Source organism: Phyllobates terribilis, unplaced genomic scaffold (assembly GCF_046119375.1).
Source record: "Phyllobates terribilis strain yellow unplaced genomic scaffold, ASM4611937v1 Scaffold_8__6_contigs__length_399053987, whole genome shotgun sequence".
Taxonomy (NCBI): Eukaryota; Metazoa; Chordata; class Amphibia; order Anura; family Dendrobatidae; genus Phyllobates; species Phyllobates terribilis.
In genome coordinates this window covers 103058665-103080227 of record NW_027362768.1, presented here as the reverse complement: position 1 = coordinate 103080227, position 21563 = coordinate 103058665, and positions in this window count along the sequence as shown.

The window sequence follows — 21563 nt, the reverse complement described above, 5'->3', positions numbered from 1 at the left end:
CACAGGGTGAGGGAGGCAGAGTACCCCAACAGGCAGGAAGAAGCAGTGTGGTGGCCGCACACAGAAGGCAGGCAACAGTTCCCCGTAACACCAACACGAGGAACGTTGCCAGTACAACCTGTAGGTCTTCCAGAGTCTGGAATTTTTTTAAAGACTCTGCTGATAACCCCAAAAAGGCCATTTGTACCACCTGCCATGCTAGCATCAGCAGGGGTGACAAAACTACCTGCCTGACCACCACCAGCATGTTCAGGCACATGGCAGCAAAGCACCCGACTTTGTGGGGCGAACCCCAGGGTCCACGACCAGTGTCAGCGGGTGTCACCACTGCTTCTTCCGCTGTTGTGCATGCAATAGAACCCCCTGTTGTGTGTGCAAGGCAATCCCTTGTCCATACTGCATGCAAAGATGCCCCCTCCTCTCAGTCTTCACTTGTTATGGCAGTTTCTCAAGAAACAGCATCAACGTCCACGTCCAACCGCAGCGTTCAATTGTCCATATCCCAGACCTTTGAACGAAAACGGAAATTCGCAGCTAACGCCCCACAGGCCACAGTCCTAAATTCGCACATTTCACGACTGATTGCATTGGAAATGCTGCCTTTTAGGCTGGTGGAAACGGAATCCTTCCGCAACCTTATGGCGGTGGCCATCCCTCGGTACTCGGTCCCCAGCCGACACTATTTTGCCCAGTGTGCCATCCCCACACTACACAAGCACGTGTCCCAAAACATCTGCCGTGCCCTCAGCAACGCAGTTACTGGGAGAGTCCACCTGACAACGGACACATGGACAAGTGCTTGTGGCCAGGGACGGTACATCTCCCTGACGGCACACTGGGTAAACATAGTGGAAGCCGGGACCAACTCGGACCTTGGGACGGAACACATCCTCTCCACACCGAGGATTGCGGGCCCTATGTCAGTCAGAGTTGCCCCCACAGTGTACAGCTCCTGCGCATCATCCTCCTCCTCCTCCTCATGTTCAGCCTCCATCTCAGATATCACCACATCAGTTACAAGCTGGAAGCACTGCAGTACTGCCTCCGCCAAGCGGCAACAGGCTGTGCTGAAACTCATAAGCTTAAGTGAGAAACCTCACACTGCTTGTGAGTTGTGGTCAGCTGTGAAAGAGCAGGCAGATCTGTGGCTGAGACCGCTGAACTTACATCCAGGCATGGTCGTGTGTGACAATGGCCGTAACCTGGTGGCAGCTCTGAGGCGAGGCGAGATCACACACGTACCATGCCTGGCTCATGTGCTTAACCTCGTGGTTGAGCGGTTTCTTAAATCGTACCCCGAGTTACCAGATCTCCTCGTCAAAGTACGCCGCCTGTCAGCTCATTTTCCCAAGTCGGCTACAGCTTCCGCCGCCCTTGCTGTGTTGCAGCAGCGTTTGCAGCTTCCGTCACACCGACTGGTGTGTGATGTCCCCACATGATGGAACTCTACCCTCCACATGTTGCAAAGGATTTGTGAGCAGAAGAGAGCAGTTGTGGACTACCAGCTGCAACAAGGCCGTCAATATTCAGGTCAGACTCCACACATAAGACCTCAGGAGTGGACCTGGATGTTTGACATATGTACCATCTTGACAAACTTTGAGGAGTCCATAAAGATGGTGAATGGCGATGACGCCATCATTAGCGTCAGCCTTCCACTTGTCTGTCTTTTGCAACGCTCTCTGCAGAGAATTATAGAGGAGGCATTGGAGCCAGAGTATGATGAGATGGATCAAAAAGCCGTAGCGGTCGATTACACACAGCCCAGCCTCATCTCATCCCAACATGCATTGGGAGACAATGAGGGAGAGGAGGAGGAGGAGGAAGAACAGGAGCTTGTATCATGCGTTGTAGATGGTAGTACCTGTACAACTGTCATACCGCCGGTTCAGCGTGGGTGGCCTGAGGACAGGGGGGAGGAGGAGGAGGAGGAGAGCATGGTCAGTCGTCATCTTGGTGAGGACACAGAAGTCTTGCCCGTTACCAGTCTGGCACGCATGGCTGACTTTATCTTACGCTGCCTTAACCATGACCCTCGCGTTGTCAAAATGTTGGGTGACAGTCATTACTGGTTGGTGACACTTTAAGACCCCCACTACAAGGAGAACTTTCACTCTCTTATTCCTGAGGTGGAGAGGTCTACAAAAATGGGTCAGTACCAGAAGACCCTTGCTGCAGAACTGTTAAAAAAATTCCCATCTGAACATGCTAGCGGCAGAGGTCACAGTTCGTTGCCCAACCAAGGTATACATGTGAGAGAGACGCAACTCCAATCCAGCAGAGGCAGGGGAACACTGTCAATGTTCTGGGACAGTTTTCTCAGACCCTCCTTTCGGACAGACCCTGAGGCTCAGGGTACTCTCACAAGGAGTGGAAAGTTTCAAAAGATGGTGAGGGAGTACCTTGCCGACTGTACCAGCGTCTTCCGTGATTCCTCTGTGCCTTTTAATTAATGGGTATCCAAGCTGGACACTTGGAATGAACTTGCTCTGTACGCCTTGGAGGTCCTGGCCTGCCCTGCCACTAGTGTGTTACCGGAGCGTGTTTTTAGTGCCGCTGGGGGAATTATAACTAATAAGTGCACTCGCCTGTCAACTGACAATGCTGACAAGCTGACCCTTATCAAAATGAACAAGGGCTGGATTGGGCCAGACTTCTCATCACCACCAAATGACAGCAGAGTAACGTAAAGTCAAATCCACTGTGTTATTTCGGGAAGTGTATTCACATGCACCGCTTCACACCCACACATGGGTATATGCTTCCTCATTTCGGCTGTTTCATGTTCTTCTCCTTATCCTCAGCCTCCACCACCACTATACCACCAGGGTGACTGTGGTCCGTGTTGCCATTATTGAAAGTTCCTCCGTCCTTATTTTTGTCAGCTTTTGCTTGGAAGGCTTAAGCAAAGACTGTGGGAGACCCACTCCCCAATAACGGGAATAATATTTTTAAGATGCTGTACTGTATGGCTCTTGTAAGGGGCATAAAAACCATCTTGTTAAGCTACTGCGACCTCTACCACTTTTACAAGGGGCATTAAAATCGTCTTGTTAAGCTACTGGGACCTCCACGTCTCTTCCGTGGGGCATTAAAAGCGTCTTGTTAAACCACTCTGAACTCCACAGCTCTTCCAGGGGGCATTGAAATGTTGTTTTTAATTAACTCTATCCTCCACGACTCGTCGAACGGGCAATGCATTTCCTTCTAATTTTTGGCAGCTTTTGCTTGGAAGGCATAAGCAAAGACTATGGGAGACCCACTCCCCCATAATGGGAATAATGTTTGTAATATGCTGTACTGCATGGCTCTTGTAAGAGGCATTGCAAGTTCCTCCGTCCTAAATTTTGGCAGCTTTTGCTTGGAAGGCATAAGCAAAGACTATGGGAGACCCAATCCCCAATAATGGAAATAATGTATGTAATATGCTGTTCTGCATGGCTCTTGTAAGGGGCATTGCAAGTTCCTCCATCCTAATTTTTGGCAGCTTTTACTTGGAAGGCATAAGCAAAGACTATCGGAGACCCACTCCCCAATGATGGGACTAATATTTGTAATATGCTGTACTGCATGGCTTTTGTAAGGGGCATTGCAAGTTCCTCCGTCCTAATTTTTGGCAGATTTTGCTTTTTTAGGCATAAGCAAAGACTATGGGAGAACTACTCCCCAATAATGGGAATAATGTTTGTAATATGCTTTACTGAATGGCTCTTGTAAGGGGCATTGCAAGTTCCTCCGTCCTAATTTTTGGCAGATTTTGCTTGGAAGGCATAAGCAAAGACTATGGGAGACCCACTCCCCAATAATGGGAATAATATTTTTAAGATGCTGTACTGTATGGCTCTTGTAAGGGGCATTAAAACTGTCTTGTTAAGCTACTGGGACCTCCACGTCTCTTCCAAGGGGCATTCAAACCGTCTTGTTAAGCTACTGGGACCGCCACATCTCTTCCAAGGGGCATTAAAACCGTCTTGTTAAGCTACTGGGACCTCCACGTCTCTTCCGAGGGGCATTAAAACCGTCTTGTTAAGCTACTGTGACCTCCACGTCTCTTTCGAGGGGCATTAAATCCATCTTAAGCTACTGTGACCTCCACCACTTTTCCAAGGGGCATTAAAACCGTCTTCTTAAGCTACTGTGACCTCCACCACTTTTCCAAGGGGCATTAAAACCATCTTGTTAAGCTACTTTGACCTCCACCACTTTTCCAAGGGGCATTAAAACCGTCTTGTTAAGCTACTGGGACCTCCACGTCTCTTCCGAGGGGCATTCAAACCGTCTTGTTAAGCTACTGTAACCTCCACCACTTTTCCAAGGGGCATTAAAACCGTCTTGCTATGCTACTGGGACCTCCACGTCTCTTCTGAGGGGCATTAAAACCGTCTTCTTACCACTCTGAACTCCACAGCTCTTCCAAGGGGTAGTGAAATTTTGTTTTTAATTACCTCTAACCTCCACGACTCTTCCAACAGGCATTGCATTTCCTCCTAATTTTAGTCAGCTTTTGCTTTTCAATGCAAAGACGAAAACTAAGGGAGACCCACTCCCCAATAATGGGTAGAAGGTTTTTAGTACGCTGTAATCCACGTCTGTTTCAAGGGGTATTGCAGTTCCTCATAATTTTTGGAAAGCCTTCCATTCACTGCTTAGGCCAACCGTGTACAGGAGACTCAGTTGCTATAAATGGAAAAAACGGTTTAGTTAAGGCCTCCATGTCATTTCCAAGGGACATTGGAGTGCTCTTAATTTTTGGTAGGCATTGCACTCACTGTATGCCCTATAACTGTGTAGCCGAACCGCTCTTTTTGTTACAGAAACATATCCTGCAAGACATATGTGGTTGACTGGCCTAATATTGATGTGAATGGTCCCTGTTCCTCCTGCTCTTTCTCCTTTGCCACCACCTCATCCATCATTTATCACCTGAAGCTTTGTTTTAATGGGAGTCATAGAACTGGGATAGTAGCAGGAAAACATTCAGCAATCCTCGGAGGAGGTAGGATATGCTCCAAAACGCTGACCAACTCAGGCCTAGCCGCTACTACATACATGCGCTTGCATTCCAAGAAAACAAAGCAGATGCTAACTTCTATCATCATCATCATGCTCCTCACCTTGGCACTCTCAACTCCCCTGATGGAGAAGCCAGGGCCCACCACAGGAGTCTGGTTCTCTGGTGGGCTCGTCCAATGCAGCCCTAAAGCAGGCCAGGCTAAGAAAAGTGTGTGGGAAGGTGACAGGAGAAATAGGGGCGGCTGGGGACCGAGTGTGGACACCTGGCCGCCGGGCGGCTGGGGACTGAGTATAAATACCAGGCAGCCAACGCAGCCATGACGTGGTGGCCAGATTCCGCCTCCACATGCCTAAAATGCCCAATTTAAAGTGCAAGCAAGCAGTATGGTATTGCAGCCTGGGGGTGGGTGGGTGGGTGGGTTGCAGGCTGCATACTTGCGCTTGCATTGCAAGGAATGGGAGAGGTACAACTGAACACTGCCCTGGGACATGGACTTGAACGGGGATAGTTGCAAGTCTGCAACGACAGGTGCAGGGTGGGAGGCATCTTCACATGTACCATGAACAGAGGTTTGGCATGCACACACTACAGCAGAATAGGCTGTCCTTTCCACTAAACGCACTGGGGAGTGCACAGGTAATGTTTTGGTATGCGCGCTTAATCTTAAGTATAAGGCGCACCAGGACAAATAGGGGTGGCTGGGGACCGAGTATGGATATCTCGCTGCCGAAGCAGCCATGAGGTAGTGGCCAGCTTCGGCCTCCTCCAAACTAAAAGGCCCCATTTCAAGTGTAAGCTAGCAGTATAGTATTGCAGCCTGCACTGGTTGGCTGCATATTTGCGCTTGCATTGCAAGGAATGGGGGAGGTACAATTGAACACTGCCCTGGGACAAGGACTTGCACGGGGATAGTTGCAAGTCTGCATCTTCTGATGCGGCAAGGATCAATTCTCACGCTGAAGCGGTGAGTGCAGGAGAATTCTCCCACGCTGTCAGTGACGTGCATAAGGTGAGCTCATGTCCAATGAACTCAGCTCACCTCCTGCACGTCACTGACAGCGTGGGAGAATTCTCCTGCACTCAGCGCTTCAGCGTGAGAATTCTCCCACGCTGAAGCGCTGAGTGCAGGAGAATTTTCCCACGCTGTCAGTGACGTGCATAAGGTGAGCTCATGTCCAATGAACTCAGCTCACCTCCTGCACGTCACTGACAGCGTGGGAGAATTCTCCTGCACTCAGCGCTTCAGTGTGAGAATTCTCCCACGCTGAAGCGCTGAGTGCAGGAGAATTTTCCCACGCTGTCAGTGACGTGCATGAGGTGAGCCGAGTTCATTGGACATTAACTCGGCTCATCTGGATGCCCTCACAGAGAGACACTGTGGAGCGCAAGCAAGCCTGCGCTTCTCAGTGTCTGCGGGATGACAGGCTGGATGGCAGCGTTCTGCTGCGGTCCAGCCTGTCATCTCGATGTAGCAGAGCTGAAGCTGTCATGGGAACCATGGAAAGGTAAGGATGATGTTGCTTTATTATTTTTCTTTTATTTCAGGAGATCGTTGGCTTCAGCTGGAATGGGCGTGATGGTAAGTATGGTTTAATTTAGAACAATAAAGAATTGTGTGTTTATTTCAATTAAAGGACTTTTTTCTGGGTGTTGTGTTTTTTTTAAATACTTTACTAGAAATTCATGGTGGTCATGTCTAATATTGGCGTGACCCCATGAATTTCGGGCTTAGGGCCAGCTGATAATGCCAAGCTGGCCCTAACCCCTTTATTACCCAGTGAGCCACCACATCAGGGCCCTGGAAGAGTTGGGTACAGCGCCAGAAGATGGCGCTTCTATGAACGCGCCATTTTCCGGGGTGGCTGCGGACTGCAATTTGCAGGGGGGTGGCCCAGAAAGCTTGGGCCTCCCTGCGCAGCGGATTCCAGCCCCCAGCTGCCTAGTTGTACCTGGCTGGACACAAAAACAGGGCGAAGCCCCACGTCAATTTTCTTTAAATTATTTCATGAAATAATTAAGAAAAAAAGGGCTTCCCTATATTGTTGTGTCCGGCCAGGTACAAATAGGCAGCTGGTGGTTGGGGGCAGCCCGTTCCTGCCTGCTGTACCTGGCTGGACACAAATATAGTGCGAAGCCCCACGTCAATTTTTTTTTAATTATTTCATGAATTTCCTGAAATAATTTAAAAAAATTGAAGTGGGGCTTCGCACTATATTTGTGTCCAGCCAGGTACAGCAGGCAGGAACGGGCTGCCCCCATCCACCAGCTGCCTATTTGTACCTGGCCGGACACAACAATATAGGGAAGCCCTTTTTTTCTTAATTATTTCATGAAATTCATGAAATAATTAAAAAAAATTGAAGTGGGGCTTCGCACTATATTTGTGTCCAGCCAGGTACAGCAGGCAGGAACGGGCTGCCCCCATCCACCAGCTGCCTATTTGTACCTGGCCGGACACAACAATATAGGGAAGCCCTTTTTTTCTTAATTATTTCATGAAATTCATGAAATAATTAAAAAAAATTGAAGTGGGGCTTCGCACTATATTTGTGTCCAGCCAGGTACAGCAGGCAGGAACGGGCTGCCCCCAACCACCAGCTGCCTATTTGTACCTGGCCGGACACAACAATATAGGGAAGCCCTTTTTTTCTTAATTATTTCATGAATTTCATGAAATAATTAAAAAAAATTGAAGTGGGGCTTCGCACTATATTTGTGTCCAGCCAGGTACAGCAGGCAGGAACGGGCTGCCCCCAACCACCAGCTGCCTATTTGTACCTGGCCGGACACAACAATATAGGGAAGGCCTTTTTTTCTTAATTATTTCATGAATTTCATGAAATAATTAAAAAAAAAGTACATGGGGCTTCGCCCTATTTTTGTGTCCAGCCAGGTACAACTAGGCAGCTGGGGGCTGGAATCTGCAGCGCAGGGAGGCCCAAGCTTTCTGGGCCACCCCCGCTGCAAATTGCAGTCCGCAGCCGCCCCAGAAAATGGCGCGTTCATAGAAGCGCCATCTTCTGGCGCTGTACCCAACTCATCCAGGGCCCTGGTGCGGTGGCTCACTGGGTAATAAAGGGGTTAGGGCCAGCTTGGTATTATCAGCTGGCCCCAAGCCCAAAATTCATGGGGTCACGCCAGTATTAGACATGACCGCCATGAATTTCTAGTAAAGTATTTAAAAAAAACACAACACCCAGAATAAAGTCCTTTAATTTAAATAAAGACACAATTCTTTATTGTTCTAAATTAAACCATACTTACCATCACACCCATTCCAGCTGAAGCCAATGATCTCCTGCAATAAAAGAAAAATAATAAACCAACCTCATCCTTACCTTTCCATGGTTCCCACGACAGCTTCAGCTCTGCTACATCGAGATGACTGGCTGGACCGCAGCAGAACGCTGCCATCCAGTCTGTCATCCCGCAGACACTGAGAAGCGCAGGCATGCTTGCGCTCCTCACTGTCTCGCTGTGACGGCATCCAGATGAGCCGAGGTCATGTCCAATGAACTCGGCTCACCTCATGCACGTCACTGACAGCGTGGGAAAATTCTCACGCTGAAGTGCTGAGTGCAGGAGAATTCTCCCACGCTGTCAGTGATGTGCATGAGGTGAGCTCATGTCCAATGAACTCAGCTCACCTCCTGCACGTCACTGACAGCGTGGGAAAATTCTCCTGCAATCAGCGCTTCAGCGTGAGAATTTTCCCACGCTGTCAGTGACGTGCATGAGGTGAGCCGAGTTCATTGGACATGAACTCGGCTCATCTGGATGTCGTCACAGAGAGACGCTGAGCAGCGCAAGCAAGCCTGCGCTTCTCAGTGTCTGCGGGATGACAGGCTGGATGGCAGCGTTCTGCTGCGGTCCAGCCTGTCATCTCGATGTAGCAGAGCTGAAGCTGTCGTGGGAACCATGGAAAGGTAAGGATGAGGTTGCTTTATTATTTTTCTTTTATTGCAGGAGATCGTTGGCTTCAGCTGGAATGGGCGTGACGGTAAGTATGGTTTAATTTAGAACAATAAAGGATTGTGTCTTTATTTCAATTAAAGGACTTTATTCTGGGTGTTTGTGTTTTTTTAACTTTGACTATGGGGTTAGTAATGGGGGTGTCTTATAGACGCCTCTCCATTACTAACCTGGGCTTGATGTCAGCTGGCATTATAAGCTGACATCAACCCCAACCCTATTACCCCCTGCCACCGCACCAGGGCAGCGTGGAAGAGCGAGGCTAAGTGCCAGAATTGGCGCATCCTATGAATGCGCCATTTCTGGGGCGGCTGACGGCTGGTGTTTCTAGCCTGGGAGGGGGCCAATATTCATGGCTCCCTTCCTGGGCTATTAATATCAGCCCCCAGCTGTCTGCCTAGCCTTTGCTAGCTATTAAATTAGGGGGGACCCCACGTCATTTTTTTGGGGGGGTCCCCCATTTTAATAGCTAGTAAAGGCTATGTATTCAGCTGGGGGCTGATATTAGTAGCCTGGGAAGCTCCGTGGGTATTACCCCCTTCCCAGGCTTCAAATATCTGCCCCAGCCGTCTGCTTAACCTCCGCTAGAGCCTAAAATTAAGGGGAACCCCACGCCAATTTTTTTAATAATAAATCCTTTATTTTAATACTAAATGACAAGTACAGTAACCAACACTATCACTGTACTTCATATATATGTGACTGACATGTTTCTATCTATCTAATCTATGTGTGATGCTCTATCTTTCTGTTCTAAATTGTCGGGTACCGCTGCTGAATTGCTGGCCGGCTTTTTTAAAGAGACAGTGCATGAAAACACTATTATTTTTTTAAATAAATCCTTTACACTAAATGACAAGTATAGTAAGCAACACTATCACTGTACTTCTTATATATGTGACTGACATGTTTCTATCTATCTAATCTATGTGTGAAGCTCTATTCTTTCTGTTCTAAATTGTCGGGTACCGCTGCTGAATTGCCGGCCGGCTTTTTTAAAGAGACGGTGCATGAAAACACTAATATTTTTTTTAATAAATCCTTTACACTAAATGACAAGTGCAGTAACCAACACTGTCACTGTGCTTCTTATATGTGTGACTGACATGTTTCTATCTATCTAATCTATGTGTGATGCTCTATTCCTTCTTGTCTAAATTGTCGGGTACCGGTGTATGCCGCTGCTGAATTTGCCGGCCGGCTTTTTTAAAGAGAGTGTCTTCTGAGCAGTTTGTCAGCTTTTGGACACCTTTGCAGGTGTTTTCTATGTGTTTCTATGTGTTTTTGTTTGCCTGCCATTGGTTTTAACGGTGTTCGACGGAGTTCTAAGGTGTTCGACGAACAGTTCGACGAACAGTTCCTCGAACATCCCGGTGTTCGACGAACCGAACCGAACCCGAACACTACGGGGGTGGCTCAACACTAATTACCCCCTTCCCAGGCTTCAAACATCTGCCCCAGCCATCTGCTTAACCTCCGCTAGAGACTAAAATTACGGGAACCCCACGCCAATTTTTTTTTTAATAAATCCTTTATTTTAACACTACATGACAAGTACAGTAATCAACACTATCACTGTACTTATTATATATGTGACTGACATGTTTCTATCTATCTAATCTATGTGTGATGCTCAATTCTTTCTGCTCTAAATTGTCGGGTACCGATGCTGAATTGCTGGCCGGCTTTTTTAAAGAGACAGTGCATGAAAACACTATTATTTTTTTTAATAAATCCTTTAACACTAAATGACAAGTACAGTAACCAACACTGTCACTGTACTTCTTATATATGTGACTGACATGTTCCTATCTAATCTATGTGTGATGCTCTATTCTTTCTGTTCTAAATTGTCGGGTACCGATGCTGAATTGCCGGCCGGCTTTTTTAAAGAGAGTGTCTTCTGAGCAGTTTGTCAGCTTTTGGACACCTTTGAAGGTGTTTTCTATGTATTTTTATTTGCCTGCCATTGGTTTTAACGGTGTTTGATGGTGTTCGACAGTGTTCTAAGGTGTTCGACGAACAGTTCCACGAACATCCCAGTATTCGACGAACCGAACCGAACCCAAACACTACGGGGGTGGCTCAACACTACTTTTAACACATAAGATTTGGGATTTTTTTCATGAATATGATCTACTATTATGGTGAACAGATGCAATTATTGTCAAGGTGGAGTCCTTATAATATCACTCAAAAGGCAACTACATCAAAGAATAAATATTTACATGGACATAGAAGATTTGTGCCAGTAAAAAGCCTCTGGACTAGTGATGAACGAACACTAAAATGGTTGGGTACTCATTGTTCGAGTCAAGCAAATTGGAATGCTCGAGTGCTCAGTCCGAGTAACGAACCCAATGTAAGTCTATGGAAAACTCAAGCATTTTTCCGGCGACTCCCCCCGGCGGTCTGCAGAGGGCCTAAAAATTGCCCAAATCTATGGGAACAGTGCTCAAATGACATAGGAGCAGCATGGGGAAGACCCCTGGAAGCATTTCTGACTCCCAGGTCACTGCTGTAAACAACGTTGTCAGAGGTATTACGCCACTTTTACGGACTCAGAATAAAACATAGAAGTCAAAACCAAAATGGATTTTCCTGGGAAATATGCTAAGGAACATCCTTTCCAGGATAATAACTTGAATATAAGGCAAAATAAAGAAGCAAAAACAAAAATTCTCCTCCACACCTTGGGCTATGTTCACATGTAGCATTTTTGATGCGCTTTTGCACTTTTGCATTGCTTTCAACCGTGACAAATGTATTCACCAGGAAATATCATTTTAACATTTTACAACCTTATCTGGCCATGTGGTGTGTGAAACATCATCAGACACATCCTGTTTCATTTATGAAGGAGGGATTGTGAAAGTCACAATCACTATTTTTACAGCCTTACTATTCTTAAAGGGCCAGCAGTCGGCCCTCGCTATTGTTAGAGAGCCATCAGCCAGCTATGCTTTGCTGTTCCCATTATTAACGAGTGGGTCTCCTATACTGTTATTGCATATGCAGTGTCTGCAAGGGCTGCCAAAAATTTGGACGCAACCCAATACCCCTTTGAAGAGATATAGAGGAGGGTCTCAGTAAAAAAAATGTTCCCATTATAATGGAGCGGGTCTCCTACAGTGGTAATGCCCATGCTGTGACTGCAAGGGCTGCCAAAATTTGGGAAAAACCCCAGTAATGAGTACAGCACGTTCTCATAAGAAAGGAGAGGGTCCGCTATTCAGTTATAGGGCATGCAGTGAGTCCAATGGCTGCCAAAATTTAGGAAAAACCCTACTAACAATTTAAAGACACATAGAGCTGGGCCACAGTAACGACATGTTCCCATTTGAAAGCAGAGGGTCTGCTATTCAGTTAGAGGGTATGCAGTGAGTCCAACGGCTGCCAAAATTTAGGAAAAACCCCACTAACAATTTAAAGAAACAGAGGTGGGCCTCAGTAACGACATATTCCCATTAGAAAGGAGAGGGTCTCCCATACTGTCTGCCTATGCAGTGACTGCAATGGCTGTCTAAAATTTGGAGGCACTCCAATGCCCCTTGCAAGAGATGTAGAGGTCAGAGGGCCTCCTGAAAACAATGATCCCAATATTAGGAAGTGGGTCTCCCATACTGTTTGCCTATGTAGTGAAGCAACTGCTGCCAAAAATTTGGAGGAACTCCAATGCCCCTTGCAAAAGATGTAGAGGTCGGAGGGCCTCCTGAAAACAATGTTCTCATTATTAGGAAGTGTGTCTCCCATACTGTTTGTCTGTGTAGTGAAGCAACGGCTGCCAAAAATTTAGAGGAACTCCAATGTCCCTTGCAAGAGACATAGATATGTTGATATGGTACATATGGTGGTGGAGGATGAGGATGCGGAGAAAGAGGAGGACAAGAGCAAATAGACAAAATCAGGAAGTGTGTACCCATGTATGGGTGTGATGACAGAGGTGCATGGGAATAGAGTTAGACCTCCCAAAAAAAGACACTATATTTGAGTTTATGTTACCCTGCTGTCATTCGGTGGTGTTGAGAAATCTGGCCCAATCCAGTCTTTGTTCATTTTTATAAGAGTCAGCCTGTCAACCTGTGTCTCTCTTGCCTGTACTCCTTGGTTGTCCAACGAACTGTGACCTCTGCCACCAGCGTTTTCAGATGGGAATTTTTTTAATAATTCCGCAACAAGGGCCTTCTCGTACTGCCCCATTTTATTAGGCCTGTCCTGTGCGGGAATAAGAGACAGAAAGTTCTCCTTGTAGCGTGGGTCTAGAAGTGTTACTAATCAATAATGACTGTCACCCAAAATTTGGACAACGCGAGGGTTACGGGAAAGGCAGCGTAACATAAACTCAGCCATGGGTGCCAGACAGCAAAGAGGCAAGACTTCCGTGTCCTCACCAAGAGGACAACTTACCATGCTCTCCTCCTCATCCTCCTCCTTTTCCTACTCCTCCCTGTCCTCAGGCCATTCACACTGAACAGACAGTATGACAGTTGTGCAGGTAGTACTTTCTATAGTGCAGGAAACTAGCTCCTGTTCTTCCTCCTCCTCTTCCTCATTGTCACCCAATCCACGTTGAGATGAGATGAGGCTGGGCTGTGTGTAATCACCCTGTATGGCTACTTGCTCCATCTCATCGTGTTCCACCTGCAATGCATCCTCTTTTTTTGTGAGCAGAGAGCGTTTCAGAAGACAGAGAAGCGGGATGGTGACACTAATTATGGGGTCATCGCCGTTCACCATCTTGGTGGAGTCCTCAAAGTTTTTGAGGATGGTACATATGTCTGACATCCATGTCCACTCCTGAGGTTTTATGTGTCGAGTCTGACCTGAATACCGACGGCCTTGTTGATGCTGGTACACAACAACTGCCCTCTTCTGCTCACAAATTCTTCCCAACATCTGCAATGTAGAGTTCCAATGCGTGGGGACATTGAAGATCAGTCAGTTAGCTGGAATCTGGAGATGCTGCTGAAGCACGGCAGAGGCAGCAGAAGCTGTAGCTGACTTTCTAAAATCAGCGTGCTTTGACAAGCAGATCTGACAGATCCAGGTAGGTTTTGAGAAACCGCTGAACCACGAGGTTAAGCACATTGGCCAGGCATGGTACGTGTGTGAGCTTGCCTCGCCTCAGAGGTGCCACCAGGATCCGGCCATTTTCACACATGACCATGCCTGGCTGTAGGGTCAGCGGTGTCAGCCACAGATCTGCCTGCTCATTCAGAGCTGTCTACAACTCTTCAGCATTGTGCGGTTTGTCATCTAACCATATTAGCTTCAGCACAACCTGTTGGCGCTTGGCCAAGGCAGTGCTGCAGTACTTTCAGCTTGTGACTGATGTGGTCATTTCGGAGATAGAGGCTGAAGAGGAGGAGAAGGTGCAGGAGCAGTATAACGTGGGGGAAGACCTGATTGATCCAGGGCCCGCAATCCTCGGCGTCAGGAGTACATGTTCCGTTCCAAGGTCTGACTGGGTCCCGGCTTCCACTATATTAACCTAGTGTGCCATCAGTGAGATGTACCATCCCTGCCCACAAGCACTTATCCACGTGTCCGTGGTTAGGTGGACTTTCCCAGTAACTGCATTGTTGAGGGCATGTCTAAGGTTGTGGGACACGTGCTTGTGTAATGCGGGGACGGCACACCGGGAGAAATAGTGGCGGCTGGGACCGAGTACCGAGGGACGGCCGCCGCCATCAGGTTGCGGAAAGTTTCCGTCTCCACGAGCCTAGAAGGCAACATTTCGAGAGCAAGCATTCGCGAAATGTGTGAATTTAGTAGAGTGGCCTGTGGACCTTGGCTGCGTATTTGTGCTTGCGTTCCAAGGACTGGGGTAGGGACCACTGAACGCTGCGCTGGGACAAGGACGTGGACATCCTTGATGATGGTGCTACTTGAGAGTGTTCAATGACAAGTGCAGGGCGGGAGGCATCTTGGCATGTGCCATGGACAGGGGATTGACGTGCACGCACAACAGCGGAACAAGCAGTGTTGTCACCTACAGATACTGTTGCTAGACCCTGGGGTTTGGCCCACTTAGTCGGGTGCTTTGCTGCCATGTGACTGATCATGCTGGTGGTCGTCAGGCTGCTAGTTTTGCTACCGCTGCTGATGCTGGACTTGCAGGTGGTGCAAATGGCCTTTTTGGGGTTATCTGCAGTCTTTAGAAAATAACCAGGCTCGGGAAGACCTAACAGTTGTACTGGCAGCTTCTGTTGTTTTGGCATTGCGAGGAATGCTTTCCTGCCTTGTGTCTGTGGCCACCACACTGCTTCTTCCTGCCTGTTGTGGTGCTACAACTCCCCCTGTGTGCTGCTGTCCTCGCTCTCTATGTACCCCTGCCAGGTTGGGTCAGTTACTATATCATCCACCACCTCGTCTTCCACTTCCGCACCCTTGTCTTCCTCCTGACTTTCTGGCAATTGTGTCTCATCATCATCACCATCCACCTCTTGCGACAGTAATTACACTTTCCCACCATCGCCTTCGTGTGACAGTGGCTGCTCAAATATTTGGGCATCGCTACACGCGTTCTCTTCTTGACTCGCTTGAAGCTGGCCGGGTGAGAGGCCCGAATCTACAAATGGAAAAGTGAACAGCTCTTCTGAGTGTCCAAGTGTGGGATCAGTTGTCTACGGACATTCGGCATGATGCGAGGAAGGAGGATCACAGTGAGCAATATGCATTCCAGACTCACGGCTACTGAGACTTGACCGTGTGGAAGACAGGGTGGTGGTGGCATAGTGACTGGAAGCATTATCTGCTATCAAACCAACAACCTTTTGACACTGCTCTGAGTTCAATAGTGGTGTACTGTGGTCCCCTAGTAATTGGGACAGGAAGGTTGAGCGACAAAATGTGGGTGTTTGTTGTGGCACAATTTCAGCTTGCCCACGGCCACGTCCTCGACCTCGGCCTATGCATGCACCATCACCATCACGTCCACTTCCCCGTCCCTTGCCACGCACCTCGTCCATTTTTAATGGAGGACAAAATTTTCCACGTTCACGAGAAATGGCTGATTTTGGAACGCAGTTATATGTGATACGTCTGACAGAGAACCACAATTTTAAATAGCAGGCCTGTAATTTACCAATATTATTCCACACAGAGACCTAGTGTGAATAGCTTGGCCGACACACTGCAACAGAATGGAAATGGAAGAAATGTCTGATTTTGGAACAGTCTTATAGGTGTTTTGTCTGACAGAGGACCACGGTTTTAAATAGCAGGCCTGTCATTTGCTAATACTATTCTTCACAGACACATAGTGTGAATAGCTTGACTGACACACTGCAATGGAATGAAAATGGAAGAAATGTCTGATTTTGGAACAGTCTTATAGGTGATATGGCTGACAGAGAACCACGGTTTTAAATAGCAGGCTTGTAATTTACTAATACTTTTCTTCACAGAGAGCTAGTGTTAATAGCTTGACCGACACACTGTAACGAAATGAAAATGGAAGAAATGGCTGATTTTGGAACAGTCTTATAGGTGTTATGTCTGACAGAGAACCACGGTTTTAAATAGCAGGCCTGTAATTTACTAATACTATTCTTCACAGACACCTACAGTGAGAACAAGCAAATGGAGCAGAAAATTGTGTACTCTGGATTGCTTTTTAAGCAAATAACCAGGATTAAGATAAAAAAAAATTTGCTTTGGCCCCTCATTTCTCGAGCTATGTCTACAAATATCTGTAATTATTTCAGCAGCAGCAGACAGGACATTCAATGGACCCTTTTGTGCTGTATCATCCACTGCAGTCTGCCACATACACTGACTGCCTGCCTAGCACTGATTATATGCAGCTTGATTAGTCCTCATAAGGACTGTTAGTTCAGATGGATATATATATATATATATATATATGTTGTGGAATACCTATACTAAAAGGACGTTCAATGGACCCTGTTGCACTATATGCACTGTAGTCTGAAACATACACTGCCTGCCTGCCTAACTCCTGCTATCACTACTGAATACATGCAGCTGGATTAGTCCTCAGAAGGACTGTTAGTTCAGATGGATATATACTGTATATATGTTGTGGAATACCTATACTAACTATAAAGAAGCAAATCTCTCCCTGATGCTACAGCACCTCTCCCTACTCTGCCTGTTTCTGGGGTACACTGTGACGAGCATAGCGGCACCAGGTCTTATATAGATCTGATGACGCTGTATAGCCAGCCAATCACTGTAATGCCCACAACCAACATCCCTGCATGTTCATTGCCTCTCTAAAGAGCACCAAACATGCAGGGAGGGGACCCAAGTTCCCGCACGAGCAACCAGGAAATACTCACCGAGCTTGTCAGGCACAGTGATGTTCGGGCGAGTACCGAGCAGTGGCGAGCACATTCGCTCCTCATTACTCTGGACCAAATATGGCTTCCAATAGACAGTTATGCCTTGTCAGAAGTTCATTTGTGGCATCACCGACCTTCAGAAAGTGTTTGTGATCATAAGATGTGTTTGCAGAGGCAGTTTTATTACACAGTTTGATACAGTGATGAGAACTGTAAGAAACCTATTCTAAGCCAGAATATGGCAAGAACCCCTCAACCAAGTAAAGTGAACTGACAGTCCATCATTTCTTTAAAACAATGAAGTTTAGCCAGTCAGGAAAATTAGTAAAACCTTGAAGGTATCCTCAAGTGAATTCATGAACAGTATCAATTGCTATGATTAAACTGGCTCTTTTCAGGACTGCCCCAGGGAAGGAAGACCAAGAATTACCTCTGCTGCAGAGGATAAGTTCATTAGAGTTACCAACCTTAGAAACCACAAATTGACAGGATCTCAGATAACACTTCCCATAAATGATGCAAAGACATCAAGTAGCAGTCACATCCAAACAACAACTGTCCAGAAGAGATTGTGAGAAGCAGGCCTGGTTGAAATTTCTTAAAATAAACCACTATTGAGGACATTATATTGCAACTGCATAAGTAAAGGCAGACTTTAATATAATATACATAACAGTTATCATTTAACTTAATTTATCAAAACAAAAGGAAAGCTTAGAAACTGTTAGAACCCTCCTGTTTGTTTTTTCCATCTTGTGTTTTGCAGTCACATGACTATCTGCCTTTATATTCCAGCTCCGCCTTTTTGGCTGTGCTGGACTTCAGTGTTGTTTGACTGTTTTGCTAGCCAGGTGCTTCTGTGCCTATATCTCTCAGTTCGCTTGGTCCTCTGGGACCTCTAGTACATTTTTGTCAGTTTATCTTTTGTTTTCTGCAACAACTTTCTCTGTTCAGGAGGTGTCCCATTTTTGTTCCAGTCCTTAGTTCTTTTAGGGACCCCTCCCTTTATTCTATAGGTCTTCGTTCAGACTAGCCTAGGACTAAGGCGGGTCTGTTTGCTAGGAACAGGCAGCCTGCTACATCGTAGGGATTCAGCTTAGTCTTACAGTAGGGATAGCTTTCCCCTTCTTTCCTTAGTACTTGTTTGCAGATCATAACAGAAACACTTTCATTGTGTATTAACACATTGTGGTTGAATAAAGGTTTTGACACTATTGTGTATAAAATCTATGCATAAAATGTGATACAACTGCAATATATGAATACACACCAAGAATTTCATTTTGAGTACCTACTGAGTTTTTTTTCATGAGCAACTTATGAGAAAACCAACTGACATAAAAAGAATGCTAAAAAATTATACATTAGGTACAAAATGATAGACTTTAAATCAAGATGTCACTTGAAAAAATGCTATTAACCTGCAGATATGGGGTTAATCTTCAGATTAATAGCATTCTGAACGGTGCCAGCAGTTAAACCCCCGCTGCTGGAAGGAAATTAATTTTATTCCTCCTTTAATTGCGCCCCCTGCAATAACTGACAGCAGCTCAGCATTAGAGCCGGCTGTCAGTCAGTGCCGGAGGCGTGGTTACAGCTGCCACTCTCCAAACAGAGAGCGGTGACTGAACCCGGTGACAGAAACTCAAACGTTACTGAGAGGAATAAAGTTCATTTCCTCCTGGCAGCCGGGGTCAAAGTGCCGGCGCCGGGCAGGTTCAGAAAGTTATTAACCTGTAGATTTACCCCATATCTGCAGGATAATAGAGTTTTTTCATGTGACAGGTTCCCTTTAAATGCTAAAAGAATATTGAAGAAGGAATAATTCTATAGATTATACAGAAATTCTAGAGAACTTGAAGATTATACAGGTGATATGCAGTGACATATCACAGTGACATATCAGAAGATATGTAAATGTAAACTTGCATTTATTATGGAGAATAGTGTCCTGATGGTCTAAAGGGCAATGATGTAAAAACAAGTGACCTGAAGATAATTCTTTTGGCAATTTTTTCTGGCTAAAAAGGTTTTGACCTTATTAGCCTTAAAACAGAATTCCTATCAATGAAATGTTAACCTTTTTCAGCCGTAAAAATTGTCAAAAGGTTTCATTTAAGCCATCATAGTTCAGATCCATCAGCTGAAAGAAATCTCTGGTTAATTTCTGAGAGTACTCTAAAGAGAACAAAGAAAAACTAATTCTGTGTATAGAACCTTTTCTCAAGAGAGACTTAATAGACCAACTAAAAGAAATAATTTATATAGGCTGGACTGAATTTCTGGGATATATCCTTAAAGGGAATGTGTTGTCTGAAAGTAACCTATTGTTTAAATCAGGTTTTTTATGTTAGATGATTTTTTTTAATTATTGCCAATTTTTTTTTTCATATAATGATCATTGTTTATTTAAAAAAAAAAAAATTGTAATCTTGCAATTTTCACACTGGCCAGGGGTAATATTTTCGACTGGCCAGTCCCTATCCTTCGAAGAAACGTTTACAGAAGTTTCCTTATCAGCACAGGGAGAATTACAAATGACAGGAAACACCTCTATACACAGCTGATAACACAGAATCCACCAATCACAATAAGCGATGTCACAACTGACCCTGCTCCTCCTCCCTTCAAAATGACCTTTGCACATGCTCATTAGATGCTTTAATACAAAAGATAAGGTTGGAGTCTATTCATTGCTTCTAATGTACACGTGCTATTTCCTGAAATAACAGGAAGATAGTGTAAAAAATTGTACCAGTGTTCAGTGTAAATTTGCAAACTTTCTATTTCTTATTTTCAATAAAGACAAGGGAACAAAAACAATGTCAAAAACATTTCAAAAAATACATTTAACACAAAAAATCTAAATAAACAATAGGTCATCTTCTGATGACACATTTTCTTTAACCCTTTTACCCCCGATGGCTGTTTGCATGTTAATGAATGCGCCAATTTTTACAATTCTGCCCCATTTCGCTATATGAAGTAACAACTAACTCTGAAAAGCTTCGACGGATCTCACTAATTCTGAGATTGTTTTTTTGTGACATTTTGTACTTCACGATAGAGGTAAAATTTATTTAATTTGACTGCTGTTTATTTGGTAAAAAAGCAAAGATTTGGCAAAAATGTTGAAAATTTAGCAATTTTCAAACTTTGAATTTTCATGCCCTTAAATCAGAGAGATATGTCACACAAAATAGTTAATAACATTTCCCACATGTCTACTTTACATCAGCACAATTACAATTTTGGAACCAAATTTTTTTTTCCTTAGGAAGTTATACGGATTAAAAGTTGACCAGCGATTTCTCATTTTTCCAACACAATTTACAAAACCATATTTTAGGGACCACATCACATTTGAAGTGACTTTGAGGGGCCTTTATGACAGAAAATACCCAAAAGAGACACCATTCTAAAAACTGCAATCCTCAAGGTGCTCAAAAACATACAAGAAGTTTATTAACCCTTCAGGTGCGTCACAGGAATTTTTGGAATATGGAAGAAAACAATAAACATTTAACTTTTTTTCAAAAAAATTTTACTTTAGATCCAAATTTTTTTATTTTCACAAGGGTAACAGGAAAAAATAGAACCCCAAATTTGTTGTGCAATTTCTTCTGATCACGCCGATACCCCAAATGTGGGGTAAATGTTTGGCGCACGGCAGGGTTCGGAAGGAAAGGAGAGTCATTTGACTTTTTGAATGTAAAATTTGCTTGAATAATTAGAGGATGCCATGTTGCGTTTGGGGAGCCTGTGATGTGCCTAAACAGTGTAAAACCCCCACAAGTGACACCATTTTGGAAACTAGACCCCTTAGGGAACTTATATAAATGTGTGGTGAGCACATTGAACCCCCAGGTGTTTCATAGAAGTTTATAACATTGAGCCTTAAAAATAAAATGTTCACATTTTTCCACAAATATGTTTTTAAGCCCCAAATTTAGCATTTTCATAAGGGTACCAGGAGAAATTACACCAAACCATTTGTTGTGCAATTTCTTCCCATATGTGGGGGAAAACCACTGTTTGGGCGCACGGCAGGGCATGGAAGGGAAGGAGCGCCATTTCACTTTTTGAATGTAAAATTTTCTTGAATAATTAGGGACCAGGTATATTAATATTATCACTTGCATTTGGGAAAGTGATTCCCCGCTCAATACCTATGCTATGTTGACCCCTTGTATCCCCTGATGAGTTTTCAAAGGAAACACGTAGGGAGCATTATGGGGCATTGATTTGTAGGTCCCTTGGCTCTCTTT